Below are 10781 nucleotides of genomic sequence, written 5' to 3'. Positions count from 1 at the left end.
AAAAAAAAAAAAAAAAAAAAGAAGCACGTTCCTTCAAATGATTTCCCACCAATTACCCTGCTGAAGACGTACTTACTTAAAGCACAGAATCTTAAAACAAGGTCACAAGAAGGGGAGAGAATTGAATACTGTTACTTCTTTGAAGCTGTACACACCTTATGACCACTTAACTGTACAATAACAGAAGCATATTCATAAAAACATGCTCTGTTGTGAGGTATTATGGTATTATATACATGTAAGGGTAAATCTGACACAACAATTTATCTCACAAGCAATCACAATAGCCCCAGGAGTCCATCTCTAACACTTTTCTCTACCTTTCAGGTTTGGTTGGTGTTTGTTTTAAGTGGTTTCTTGCTGTTTTCTCACTTTTAATTTCTAAAAACTAGTTTCTACTTTCAGTTCAAATTTTGTATTTCCGGGGCTGGTAAAATGGCTCAGTGGGTAAGAGCACTGACTGTTCTTCCAAAGGTCCTGAGTTCAAATCCCAGCAACCACATGGTGGCTCACAACCACCCATAGTGAGATACGACACTCTCTTCTGGTGTGTCTAAAGACAACTATAGTGTACTTACATATAATAAATAAAATCAAAAAATTTGTATTTCCCATCTTAAATCTACTTCCCTGATGTACCCTGACTGCTGCCAAGTAGGGGCAATAAATTCTAAATGACTGCTCAGGATTGATTTCCTTCGTTTTTACATTCTGAAATTTCTTTATACAGTAGAGTATGAATGAAAACAAATATCTAAAAGACCAATATTTCTCCAATTTTCACCAGGTATTAGAAGGGGATTAAAATAAAAGTAAATTAAACTCCTGGGCTGGGAACTCCCTGACCACATTTCTCTTACTCTCCTGGTGACTCTGTCCCCTTTCAGTCTTATATATAAAACAGTCAAGAAATCAATGTGCATGTGAGCAGAGCACCAGCCCACCAGATTCCCTTGGAAGCCTTAACGAAGAATACAGGACCTGGCCCGATCAGGCAGAGACAAGGAGCATCAGAGATTTGAGGCATTCTCTACTAGGGCCTGCCAATACCCTGCTGTGTGACTTTAAGTCCAGCAATTCCTGAAAAGACTTTAGCAAAATAAGCTTATTCTGCAGGTGAGTCGCTCAGACTAAGGCCCTTTCTCCAAGACTGTGGCTTTCTGGCAGCCCATCTTCTCATCTCAAGAAGTTCTACCTATGGCCGGGCGGTGGTGGCACACACCTTTAATCCCAGCACTTGGGAGGCAGAGGCAGGCGGATTTCTGAGTTCGAGGCCAGCCTGGTCTACAAGGTGAGTTCCAGGACAGTCAGGTCTATGCAGAAAAACCCTGTCTCAAAAAAAAACAAAAAAACAAAAAAAAAAGAAGTTCTGCCTATTTCCCTATGTCATCTCAACTACTCTAAACAGCTTATGAGGGTAAAGGAACATGGTATGCAACATTATTGAACAAACAATACTGTGACGAGGAACAAAGGAAGATAAAGCCGATGGAGTTTACAGTACTACAAGCACCAAATCCAAGTATCACAAGGTCCCCTCATCCAAACCTCACCCCTTTGGGATTTAAGCCTGATGAAATGAGAAACCCATAGACTGGCCACTCTGCAAAACAGTACAGCCCAGACCTCCGACCAGTAATCCCATCAGGACCCTTCCTTCATGCACGACTTCTAACAAGGGATCTAAAAACTCAAGGCCAAATCACCTTCAGTAGGAAGCTGTATCAGACCACTTTGTCATCTACAATCTGACATCTGGCTGCATCCTTAACAGGATGGCCTGAACATCAGAATAACCTAAATTATTATTCAAAATAATCTAAAAGATTCTGAATCTGAAACCTGTAAATCCACTGAATTAGAACAGTTTCCAAAGTCTTCAGATGAGTCAACAAGCAAAATACATCCCCACCAAAAAGGAAAAACAAAAAACCAAAACCACTGCCTTAAACAGTAGCTCAGCTGACCGGCCCTGAGTGCATTGGCCAGCTCCAATCCTCACTGTGCCTAGCAGTGACATTACACTGTAGCCCCCAGATGTAGCTAGCTCTTCTTTGTAGCATTTCTGCCAGGTCCTCCTCCATGCAGCAAGAATAAGTACATGATGCAGGGATGAAGAAGCCCAGCAGACATCCTCCAGCTCAGTGGCCCTCAACCTTCCTAATGCTGAGACCATTTAATACAGTTCTTCATGTTGTGGTGACCCCCCAGTCATAAAATTATTTCCATAGCTACTTCATAACTGCAATTTTGCTACTGTTGTGAATCATAATGTAAATGTCTGATATGCAGATGTTTTTAGGTGACCCCTGTGAAAGGGCTATTAGAGTACCAAAGGAGTTATAACCCCCAGGTTGAGAACCACAGCTCTAGCTCAAAACACCAACTGTATAAAGTCAGGAATTTTTTCCGTTTTGTTAGCTTTTGGTTACTGGCAGTAGAGCACAGGACATCACTCAGGCCAAATACTCACTCTACCACTGAGCTGCACCATGACACCCTCTCCCCTCCCTCCACGCCCCAGTTCCCTCATCAGGATGATGCTCACACCTTCCCATGCAAGGACAGAGGTGAAACAGCTTTTGGGACAATGTCATGATGCACAGGAAGCACTGACTGGCATTATTGGTATTCCCTCCTGTGGGCTCTATGCATGCTAAAACATCAAATAGATCATGAATACTTCATCTGAAGACACTTCTACCCTACTGGAATGTCAAAGACCTCAAAATGGGGACTTGGCTTTATTCTCAGTAGCATCCCAGTGCCTAACATTTGCCTGGAACTGCTGAACGAATCACACACCATTCAAGTCTTCATCAACTGGCCACTTAAAGAGTACAAACCAAAACTTGCCTGGCTTTGAGCTCTTGGAATCTAGCCCTTCCAGTTTACCTCTCAAATGTCTGCTGAAAGCAGAAATGGCAAAATCCTGGTGATGTGACTGGAACTTTTTGTAATTTTATTTGACTAAGACTTCATGGGACACTGACTTCCAATAAATCTCCCAACAGTTTAGAAACATTTGCAATGACTTGCTCTGCTCAGACTAGAAACTGACTCACCCTCTAAGACCACATCCCAGAGCTCTTCCAGCTATTATTAGGCAGACCTGACAACTCAGATTGAGAGTTCCTTATTCAAAACGCTTGGGGTCAGAACTGTTTTCAGATTTCGTTTTTTTTTTTTTCTGAATTTTGGAGCACTTTCAGAAACTTTACTAGATGAGTGTCACTAACTTGAAAATCCCCAATCTGAAATGCTTCACAGAAAGCTCAAGCCATGAGACTCAAGTTCTACTAGGGTCTGTCTGTCTGCCTGCCTGCCTGTCTGTCTTCCTTCCTTCATTCCTTCCTGCTTGCTTGCTTCCTTCTTTCCTTTCCTTTCCTCTTTCTTTCTTCCTTTCTTTCTTTTTCTGAGACGGGGTTTCTCTGTGTAGCCCTGGCTGTCCTGGAACTCACTCTATAGACCAGGCTGGCCTCAAATACATTGGGGGACAGGGGGAAGCCCTGGATCTTAATCCAGATCAGCTTACTAAATAATGCATAGTGCTCCATTCCCAAGATGAAGAAAATGCTGGCTAGAGTTAAGCAAAGGTCACGTATCTAGAGAGGAGGGTATGCCACACAAAACACAAAGCCAGAGACCATGCCTATCTATGCTCTATAAACTACTATCACATCAGTCCACCCACCTATCATTTCCACACTATAGAATATGCTTTTTTTTCTCTTTTTTAAGATGTAGCTTTTTTCTTTTTTTTTAACTTTATGTACATGGGTCTTTTGTGTGTATAAACACCATGTGTTTGCCTGGCATCCAGAGAGGCCAAAACATGGCATCAGATCCCCTGGAACTGGAGTTACAGATGGTTATGAGCTGCCATACAGGAGCTGGGAACTGAACTCAGGCTCTCTGGAAGAGCAGTCCATGCTCTTAACCACTGAGCCATCTCCTATTGCCCAGGCTGGCTCATGCAATCTGTGTAAGGACTCTACTGCCTCAGCCTACCAAGCAGGTAGGAAAGGCCTGCAGCACAGGCTTTGTCTACCTTTAGAGGACTGTCTGCAATCTCCACTTCAACATTTTTACTTTCCTTCTTAGACAGTTGCTTCAATATGTACTTGCATGGAGTGTCCTGGTATGAAAGACGACTTTGTCTCATACCAGCTGTGTAACTATCCTATGCCAACCTGAATTAAAATGATTAAATGAAGAAAAACTGAAGCTCAATTTACCTCACATTATGCTCATTCCCTTCACCGAGTGTCACCTCGCAAAAACCAACATGACATACTACTTCCAGATCACAGAAAAACTCTCACACCGTGTCTGTCGCCGGACCGGAGTAACTAATTTCCCTCTCGCGGTAAGAATTGGCTGTACACAATGACTGAGTCTTACTTATTAAGTTGCCATGCAGTGGCTGACCTATATCTATGCACAATGAATGCTTGCTAAGTGAAATGACTGTAAATAACGGGCGCTTATAGGGTTTGGGGAAAGAAATCATTCCCAGGGCTAGAGAATTGGTTCAGCAATTAAGAACCAGCACTACTCTTGTGGCGTACCCAAGTTCAGTTCCCAGCACCTACGGCTCCAGTCCTAGGAGACCTGCCACACTCTTCAGCTCTCCTGACCACTATAGGCAACTGCCCTCGCATGTACACAAACCAACCTCACATGGACACACATACATATTTAAGAAAGTAATTCTTAAAAATAGGAGAGTGGATAAATCATTCATTCAAGCTGGGGTTGTCCTTAACTGGCTGAGTGAGACCACCATCAGTTGGACCATGGGAAACATTAGCAATAGAAATCAAAACATAGGAAATGTGTAGGCAGGACAGGATGAAAAAGAAAAATGTTTATGTGGGAACAAATCAAAAATGATTTGAGCTCCTACTTATCCAGAAGAAAGGCCCATAGCAGGGACTTTTAAAAGGTTAGTTGTAAAACACTAGTGGAGAGCCACAAGATCATAGAGGCCGTGCAAGCACTGTTCACATTTAGTAGCGGAAGGCAGATATGAGCACAGCTTAAAGGAAAGGGACACCTTGCATGCCCCTCCCCAGAGTCCAGTAAGCTTGAAGGGGTGTAACTGAAAAAGATGGGGGCAAATAGCATTGAGCAAGATTTGTCACTGCAGCTTGGCTGGCTCCTAAACATAGCAATAACGCAATTTATTTCTGCCCTGGTGGTTGTTCACAAGAGGGACTCATCCTTCTGTGGGTCCTGTAAATGCTGACCTCTTCAACGAATGTGTCTGTACACGTTACTGTTTACACCTGAGAAGGTTTTGAACTTGGCCATTTGGGGGTTTGTAACAAATATGGTGCTTTGCACAGAGTTGGGAACAGCGACAGTTTCAAATACTGCGATCATTCATAGGAGGCTGTAACAAATTTTGAGGTCCCTGTTTCATCTTGGCTTCTGGCTTGAGTTATACACTTCTTTAAACTGTAATCTTTTCTTCTTCCCNCCCCCCCCCCAGCTTTACCATTCCTTGTCACTTCCATAAACAGAAAAAACGGACTCCAAGTTCCCCGCAGCGCTCTGGGGATGTAAACAATCTGTTTCAGGGCTGCCCTGGCAATGCTTTGAAAAGTTGATTTCACAGGATGGATGGAGCTTGGGCACCGGACCTTGCAGAGTTCCGGGACCCGAAACCGCCGGAGCCAAGGACGCCCCCTCCCCCGCCCCCGCACAACCAGGTCCAAAGTCTCTCCTCACCTAAGTCACACACCCAGCTGTCAGGCTCAGGAAGGGCCAGGAAACCGATGTTCCCAGGCCACCGAGCACAGTCCCAACAGGCGCCGCCGGGCAGCGACGGCAGCGGGGTGCTGAGCGGTCGGAGGGTCCCGCGGGCGAGGGGGCGACGGCTGGGGCAACCTTTACCTGAAGCTGCTCCCACACTACAGGCCGCCTCGCCCGGGACACGTCCCGGAGGGAGGTCCCGACTCCCCCACGCCTCCCGGCCCCTGCACGGAACCCAGCGCCCACGAAGTCCTCGGCAATCCTACCGGCCCGCTCGGCCCTGGCGCCCCGGGCACGCCCTCATGACCCCGCCGCTCCCCGCCGCCGCCGGCCGGCAACAGCAGCCCTGGTACCCAGAGCCGCGCCACGACCCGGAACCGTACCCCGCGTACCGGAAGTCCCCGGTCCGCAAGGCGCCTTTGGCTGGGGACGCAGTGCGCAAGCCCCAGAGCCAGGAACGAGAAGTCGCTGCCTCCCCGGGGGCGGGGCAAGGGGCGGGACCTGGTGGGTGGCTTGCGCATGCGTGCTACCCTTGGCAGTTTCTGGAGCAGGTTAACCGACTTCTATTTACTCTCAAGTGTAAGGATCGCTGTAAGCTACTTAATTTTACAGGGAAAAGTCTTCAGCTTAACCGCCATATCAGAAAGAAGAGTTCACTGCAACTATTATTTGCGACATGGACATAGTATCAAACTGCTTTTTAAATTACTATCTAAACACCAAGATTAGTGACGCTCTCAGACCTAATCAGAGAAGGGTTTTTTGTTGTTGTTTTTTACTGCAGTGGACAGTGGTTAATACAGAAACTCACAAATGGACAGGTGAAGTGTCCGTGGAGTGCTCAGCCACAGTGGGACACTGTAATTGTAACTTATTCTCCTGTCGTACTGTCGTAATTGTCGTCTGGAGGCTTACTGTCTCGGTCGGCTAACCTAGACCTAGTCCTGGAAGTTTATAGCCTCTGTTGAATCTAATCAAAGCCTTGCAGCTGAATACGATCATCCTTTCTAGTTCTTTCTGATCTCAGGCTGGCTATTCTGGCTCAAACTTTTCTCCAAGCTGACTGATTCAATCTGGCTCCTCTCAGTTTCTGACGGAATTGCTCTGCTAGGCTTCATACTAATTTAAGCAATCTATTCTAATCTCCTGGCTCCTTCTTATTCTTTGGCTCATTCTGTCTTCACCTGTGTCTAGCTTGTTCTCTCTCCAACCTGTCTGTATAAAACTCTCCCAGTAAAACTGCCTCCTTCCCTCTTCTCTTGAGAGTTGGGCATATCCTATTCTGTCAAATCGTTTTCTGATTCATCACTTTGTCATTCAATTGGACATCACTTTCAAACAAGGCTGCTTCCATTTACCAACTAACTGTACCTTCATTGTTTGCGATTCAAGGTTTGTGTACTAAGGGCACAGAGGGATTAAAGGTGTGAGCCAAGGACTGAGCCACACCACAACAAAAAACAGTTTGGTTTTTTTTTTCAGTAACTAACACAACCTTGAGGTTCACAGTATGATCAAATACCCTGCAACAGACTACATCACACCTTCACTGAAAGGTTCAGGGACCATCATTGAAATTGGGAACAGAAAGAAATATCGTAACAGCAAGAGGTTCAGAAGAAACAATACCTTCTGAACATGAAACTCTCTGCATTCATGAATTCACACTAACTCTGGTTACCTGTACAAGAAACGCACAAGATGAAGCCAGTCAACATTCCAGAATGGAAGCAGGAGGAGCTCACAAGCCCAGTTCCTAGATGAGTTATGGACAATTGGTAGCTACTGAGGGGAGGGAGAGTTGGTTTACCTTAAGGGTGTGGCCAGTCAACCATCTCCAATGGATGGCCCCACATGCAAGAATTTATGGGCAACACAAACTGGGATCAAATTTTTTGAAGAGGGGGACTAGTCAGAAACTTGGAAGACGGTAGGAAAGAATCTGGGATGATTAGAGGAGATGAGTGTGACCAGGATACATTGTATATATGGAGTGGTAAACTAATTTAAAAATATGTTTTTAAAAAGTCAAATACCTATTAAAGGACTGACTAGTCTTCTTCAACAGAAAAAAAAAAGTCAAATACCAATTCTAACTTTCTGTGAATCTTTAGACACTAGACCTCTTCTTGATGTTTCCATTAGTAACAGCAGTACCAACTTCTGAGTATTGCTATGAGACTCAAATAAGTTCACATATGATAAGCACTAATTCAGTGCTCAACACATAGTAACGCATGAATTAGCATGTTCCTCACGCACTGATAGTAATGATAAGAACGCTATTCGGGACTGGTAGACAGTTTGGGGGAGATGTAAGATGAACTTTCTAGAATGGAAATCAGTGGCAGAAGGCTAGAGACAGCTTAGTAAACCACTTACCACGCATGCATGAAGACCCGCAAAACTCAGGTATGTGGGGGCACACACACTGCTGAGAAACGGAGGTGGGCAGAGATTAGAGGCTCACTGGCCCTTCAGTCTTACCTAATTGGTTGACTCCCAAGACACACACACTGACCCTGTCTCAAAAAATTAAATTGACAGAGATAGGCAAATTCTGTGTACCTGAAGCCAGCCAGCCTGGTTTATACATCAAGTTCTAGGCCAGCCAGGACTGCATAGGGAGAGCCTGTCAAAAAAAAAAAAAAAATGGTTGGATGGTTTGAGGAACAACCATACCTGAGACTGTCCTCTGGCTTTTGTGTGCACACATACACACACACATACATACATACACATATATACACACACAGCACCAAAGAGAAAGTCATGATAAAGTTAGGGAAGGTATAAATCAGGTGATGCTATTCTTCTTCTCTCTGAGAAATCCTCTGGGAAGTGTCTCCAAAAAATGCATTTCAGGCTCACGCCTTTAATCCCAGCACTCGGGAGCCAGAGGCAAGCAGATCTCTGTGAGTTTGAGGCCAGGATGGTTTACAGAGCAAGCTACAGGATAACCAAGGCTAACAAAGAAACCCTGGGGGAGGTGGCTTTTTAGCAAGCTAAGTGGGACACCAATGTCAGTAACTCCAGCTCAGGAAGCTGTGGCCAGGGATCAGAAGCAGAGCCAGCCGGGAGCTATGTAGCAAGACGCCTTTAAAAAAATCAAAAACAAAATTGTACCTAGCAAAAGAACCAAATGACAAGGCTAAATCTTGATGGATCTACACCAGTTTTAAAGTCACCAACCGACCAATATCCTACATATTCACTCAAGCAGAATATGGTTGGTTTCCTTTTTTTGTTTCAGTATATGAAAATTTATTACTGTGTTTCCATTGTCAAATTTTATTTATTTATTTATTTATTTATTTATTTATTTTTGGTTTTTCGAGACAGGGTTTTTCTATATAGCCCTGGCTGTCCTGGAACTCACTTTGTAGACCAGGCTGGCCTTGAACTCAGAAATCCGCCTGCCTCTGCCTCCTGAGAGCTAGGATTAAAGGCGTGCGCCACCACGTCCGGCCATTGTCAAATTTTATGATCTTGGCCTTTCTTTCTTGCCTTTGTACAGAGCCAAAAGAGAAACACTGGCTACTTTAACCACCTTAAAGCGGACTCCAGGAATATCACCTACAGCATGACCTTTTCGACCAAATCCAGCAACCAGAACTTCATCGTTTTCCTCAATGAAGTTCAGGCAGCCATCATTGGTTGAACGCTGTGATCTTGCCGTTCTTAATGAGCTGCACCCTGACACACTTCCTGATGGCAGAATTCGGCTGTTTGGCCTCAACCCCTACTTTTTCCAGCACAATTCCCTTTGCATGAGAGGCACCCCCAAACGGATTGGCCTTCAGGGCTGTGCCCAAGTGGGCTTTCTTGTACTGTTTATCATGCCACTTCTGGTCCTGTCAGTGACTGTGGAGCTTCCAGGCAGTACGGAGACCATGACGCTTGCCCATCTTGCCGGCACCACGGACCCAAGAGAAAGAGCATGATTGGTTTCCTACTTCATACTTGGGTGAGAGAGGCAAACACCAACTGGACTCTTATATGCATGGCACCATGGCTCCTTCAGGGGCCTACTGTCATCACTCTGTAAAGCAATAGATGTTAACAAGGGTGGATCTTCAGTTTTCTAGGTCTGTTCTTTAAAGTTGGGACTTTCTGTCCTCTCAGTCTATTTGGAATAGAACCTAGACCTCAGCTGCTAAGCCAGGGCTACACTGACTCTGCCCCCCACATCCCCAGACCCTCTAGATCATATTCTCTCTTACTTCTTTTGAGCCCACTCTGAAACCCAACTGTCTAATTGTCTCTCAGACACAAAAAAAAGCAGGTAAAACTGAAACCAACTGGACCGCCAAGCATGTGTAGGTTCTAAAGATCAAATCTCCACTCTGCCATGAAATGGTCCTGTGAGTCACCACCCTAAGCTGCCCCTCCTTTATACAGGTCTTTACTCCTAAAATGGAAAAGCCAAGCACTAGAGAGATGGCTCCGTGGCTAAGAGCACTTGTAGTGGGCCTGACCTTGGTCCCCCCCCCATCCACATCAGGCAGCTTGCACCCACCTGGAACTCTGATGTCTACTCTGGTCTCTGTGGGCACCAGTCATATACACAGAAAACACATATACATTCAGGCACTTGCACATACACATAAAAAGAAAACTATTTTTTAAGGGCTTGACAAAAGTCTTAAATAAGCTCATTGCACTGGGAGGATTAAATGAATGTCACTCACTTGGACAGAGCTGACCTGTGGATAACAGAGAACAGTTGCTGGTATTACAAGACTTGGTTAGCATCATATAGTGTTAGCAATTAAGCCTGACCTAGGCACTAGAGAGTGAATTCTTATACCAGAAACAAAATCGACTTAGAGGAAATAGAAGGAGGAAGAGGAAGGAGAGGAAGGAGGAAGAGAGAAGGAAGAGGAGGAGGAGGCATTTCCCATGCTTTTTGAACCTAAGGATCCGCATTGAGAGGGTAGGCAAGCAAGCAAGACAAAGCAGCTGAATGACTTGAGCCCCAAAAAGCAGGAGCTGTATCTGAAGGAGCAAAGGGAGCATTA

General features: G+C 45.0%; 1 protein-coding gene and 1 pseudogene across 4 annotated transcripts in view; both read right to left on the bottom strand.

The window, feature by feature from the left end:
- The window catches only part of Mapkap1 (MAPK associated protein 1), a 212012-nt gene extending 205867 nt beyond the window's left edge, over positions 1-6145 (bottom strand). For 3 of the 4 annotated variants that reach the window (XM_029535984.1, XM_021192298.2, XM_021192303.2), the window contains exon 1: positions 5737-6145. The gene's annotated coding sequence lies outside the window, so the exon portion shown is untranslated. The remainder of the gene's footprint in view (positions 1-5736) is intronic. The other variant, XM_029535985.1, reaches the window with a different exon arrangement.
- A 3083-nt stretch (positions 6146-9228) lies between these two features.
- LOC110319251 lies at positions 9229-9668 on the bottom strand (annotated as a pseudogene).
- Between the last annotated feature and the right edge of the window lie 1113 nt (positions 9669-10781).

Source organism: Mus pahari, chromosome 3, assembly GCF_900095145.1.
Source record: "Mus pahari chromosome 3, PAHARI_EIJ_v1.1, whole genome shotgun sequence".
Classification (NCBI taxonomy): Eukaryota; Metazoa; Chordata; class Mammalia; order Rodentia; family Muridae; genus Mus; species Mus pahari.
The sequence above is the reverse complement of the archived record's forward strand: the minus strand, read 5'-3'. Positions and strand labels throughout refer to the sequence as shown.